Source organism: Mandrillus leucophaeus, unplaced genomic scaffold (assembly GCF_000951045.1).
Source record: "Mandrillus leucophaeus isolate KB7577 unplaced genomic scaffold, Mleu.le_1.0 Scaffold145, whole genome shotgun sequence".
Lineage (NCBI taxonomy): Eukaryota > Metazoa > Chordata > Mammalia > Primates > Cercopithecidae > Mandrillus > Mandrillus leucophaeus.
Genome location: NW_012101421.1, coordinates 5570925 through 5575113, shown reverse-complemented (window position 1 = coordinate 5575113; position 4189 = coordinate 5570925). Strand labels below are relative to the sequence as shown.

Below are 4189 nucleotides of genomic sequence, written 5' to 3'. Positions count from 1 at the left end.
TGTTTGTTTGTTTGTTTGTTTGTTTGTTTGTTTGAGACGGAGTCTCACTCTGTTGCCCAGGCTGGGTGGCACGATCTCGGCTCACTGCAACCTCTGCCTCCCGCATTCAAGCTATTCTCCTGCATCAGCCTCCTTAGTAGCTGGGATTACAGGTGCCCGCCACCACACCTGGCTAACTTTTGTATTTTAGTAGAAACAGGGTTTCACCATGTTGGCCAGGCTGGTCTTAAACTGCTGACCTCAAGTGATCTGCTTATAATGCAAGAACTAACATTTACGCACTTGTTCATTTCCCCACTGTAGACTCAGTAAAAACGGAGTCTGTTGCAAAAACAAACTTGAATTTGTTCATCCTCTCGACCCAGTCCCCAGGTTTGTATGCAGGCCCTGTCAGTCCCAGTTGAACTAACGGGGACAGCCAAGCAGTCAGCATGGTCTGGTCAGAGCCACTGAGTGTCTGCAGTGCTTTGATGAAGATTCTCTCTTTAATACCAAAAATGGAAGTCCTTCTTAGGAAAGCAGACAACCACGTATGGTTTCAGACCAAGGTCACTGGGCAGCCCCGCCAGCCCATGATCCAAGAGTCCCATGGGGCACTGGCACCAACCCCAGGGGCCTCAGGGACAATGAGTGTTGGGTGCTGTTGCACTCATGGTTGAGGAATCACAGCTTGTCATAGATCATTTCTAGAAACTGTGCATAGATGTCTGGGATGCATTCCCTTCTAGGGTTGAATAGGAATTTGTAGTAGCCACTGTCTGCACAAATCACAGTGACTGCATTTGGCTCTACTCCAAGGGCCCAAATGCATGGAGAGCCCAAGGGAACCTGAAACTTGGAGAAACCCCTTTGGAACTAAAGGATTTTGGAAGGAAACTAGCTGATACCAAGTTGGACTGTTCATTCCTTTCTGGGTCCTCAGCTGCAAAAATGTACACTGTACTGTGGTCACTGGATATGCAAATGAAGGACACATCTTGATTGAAGCTAATGCAGAAAACATTAGCTGCTTGAGATCCTCTTCATAGCTCCTGGGTTAAATGTCCTGATGAAGTATCAAATATTCTTATAAGCGTCCCCTTTTCGGGTGTGGTTGCAATTCTTTTCCCTGCAGGTTAAGTGTGATGCAGCTCAGGATGCCCTCGGGAGCAGGAATGTCCACAGGTGGCTTCTCTGTGCTGGCCTGCTCCACGAGCCGCACATGGCCTGTGTGCCTGCCTGGCAAGGCCAGAAGAGAGTTGTTGCTATTAGGACACAGGACACAGCAGCCTTTAGGGTTACAGGAGGTTTCAAAGATGTACAACTGATGGGGGTTCTGTGTGAGTGTGAACACCTTAATCATGGAGTCCAAAACAACCACAAATTCTATCTTGCTGCAATTTAACTGCCTTGATTTCTGTAGCAAATTCTATTTCATTAACAGTTTCCTTTTTCAGTCATCTCAGATCATCACTTTGTTGGGAAGGTATTTTGGCTTTTTTCCACCAACAACTAAAGCTAAATAGTTGCAGCAAAATAACATTTCATTATGACCAACTCTTCCTCCTAGAAATTTTTGTTTCTCTTTTTCTTTTAATGGATTGGTGTTATAGACTCAGAATCCATTTTCCATCCCGCAAGCAAGGCAGCCGTGGTCCTGGCTGTAGAGCAGCTGGTGTAGAGCAGCTGGTGTAGGGCAGCTAGTTACTGTGGGAGTTACATGGTAGGAGGATCATGGCGCCACTGGGCTGGCCCACCCATTCTCAGCGAGCTGGCTGGGGAGGCTGGCTGGCTGCTCCCACCAGGCAGGTGCTAAGGCCGCCCCAGGAATGGAAGTTTTATAGTATTCTCTTTATGAAGAGAACTTTCTCTCAAGCCTGAGCACCACTTGCCCTGAGCAAACATGTTTGCTTTAATCATCTGGAAATTGTGAATTTGGTGGCTGTACGTTTCCCCCTTTTGAAGATACCAGCATGCTCAGATTCAAATTTTAGGTCCACCTCTGACAAAATGCCTAGAATGGTATCACGTGACCCCACTCTGTGTATTGTATACATATTTTCCCTCCACTCAAATGTTGTTTCTCCCTATTAAGGTGTTGTTATACTCCCAATAATATATAAACCTACTACATACCCACAACAATTAAAAAATAAAAATTTAGAGGAAAAAATATATTGTTATAGTACTAGATATACTTTTGCAGGCCCATATTAAAAAAATGGAATAAAGGTGAGAATAACTCAAAATATAGTAGCTGTAATAAGAGAAAAAAATAGCTTGCTTTCTGCAAAAGCTAAAAGGAAAATGCAATTCATAAGTTCCAGACAACACCACCTGCTACCAACATAACGAATCTTTCAGCCTAAGTGCAATTCCCTTCTCTCATCCACCTGCCTTTGGCTTAGTTACAAGGACAGAGATACCTCAGCAGACTGGCACCTTTTCTTGCTCAATGTTTGCTCTTAATTTTTATTTCATTTTTTTAAAAGTTTTATTTATTTTTTTGAGATGGAGTCTCACTCCGTCACCCAGGCTACTGTGCAGTGGCAGGATCTCCATTTACTTCTACCTCCACCTCCCAGGTTCAAGTAATTCTCCTGCCTCAGCCTCTTGAGTAGCTGGGATTACTAGCGCCATCACCATGCCTGATTAATTTTTGTATTTTTAGTAGAGATGGGGTTTCACCATGTTGGCAAGGCTGGTCTCGAACTCCTGACCTCAAGTGATCCACCTACCTTGGCCTCCAAAAGTCCTGGGATTACAAGCATGAGCCACCACACCTGGCCTATGTTTGCTTTTTAAACAAAGAAAAGAAAATGGAGATAAATCATTCCAAAACTTTTGAATTATCATGAATATCATAAGTCATACAAAAAAATAAAGAATAATACAACCAAAACTCATGCACCTGCCATCCTGTAGCTTAAACATACTATATCACATCTGACTATTATCTAGTCTGTCTTTCCCCAATTAGTGATGCCTCTATAGTGAGATCTATAAATGTCGGTTCTGTTTCTTTTGTTTCTGAAACTCTAATCTGTTCAGTATATATTGAATTAAAAAAGCAACTTTTCACTGAAAGAGAAGGAGAAGCGGACATCTTTCAACATGAGAAAATAATCACTGTCTGTCCTTCTCCAACCACAAGGCTGAGGAGGGGACGAGGCTGACTCTCAATGGGGAGAAGTCAGCACTGCCGCCCTCCTTAAAGGATTCGTGATGCTCACCAAACTATGCGAAAGAAAACCTCTGTTCTGGCTAAAGAATGCCCAGAAAGACAAGTTGTTGTCTGTTCTCACCACATGTTTTTTTTAAAAACGGACTTTTTGTGACTCCTGGAGGTTTGGTGATAGAATTAAATTCAAGGGACATGACACTGTCTTTGATTTTTTTATACACTTTGAGAAGCACATAAGGCTGAACTCCAGGAGATAAGAGCCAAGGAGTGGACATAAAATCATAAATATTCATAAACTCTGAATATGAAGCTACTCTACAGAATACACAAAGTACATTTTTAGCTGAAACTTCATACAAGAAATTTTGAAATTAGACGCTAAAGACAAAATGCATTTAAAATTAATTTTAAATTAATAAAATGCATACATTTAATATTCAATCAATCAATGTTAAAAAAAAAAAAGGCCAGCTTTAAATAAAATCCATCTGTCAACAGATTTCGAGTATTGTCTGCCGACACTAGAGACATGCTGGCACAGGGCTTGTCCCCATGCAGCTTACAATCTAGTGAAAACAGACCAATGTGAAATCAGTAATTACAAGTAGATAACCAAATAATAGTGTTGTAAAGGAGAGGATCTGCATTACAATGTCCAAAATCAAAAGCTGGGCACAGTGGCTCACATTTGTAATCCCAGAACTTTGGGAGGCTGAGGCGGGAGGATGGCTTGAGCCCAGGAATTCAAAACTAGCCTGGGCAACAAAGTGAGACGCCATCTCTACCAAAAAAAAAAAAAATTAGCTGGATGTGGTGGTGTGTGCCTGTAGTCCCAGCTACTTGGGAGGCTGAGGCAGGAAGATCACTGGAGCCCAAGAGGTCAAGGCTGCAGTGATCTGTGATCATGCCACTGTACTCCAACCTGGGTGACAGAGCAACAGAGCAAGACCCTGTCTCAAAAAAACAAAAAGCCTGAAATCAGCCATGAAAGTATCTGCCGCAAAAGGTGACATAGATGTGGATAAG

General features: G+C 42.7%; 1 pseudogene; it reads right to left on the bottom strand.

The window, feature by feature from the left end:
• Positions 1-663: 663 nt before the first annotated feature.
• LOC105535367 lies at positions 664-1645 on the bottom strand (annotated as a pseudogene).
• Positions 1646-4189: the final 2544 nt, after the last annotated feature.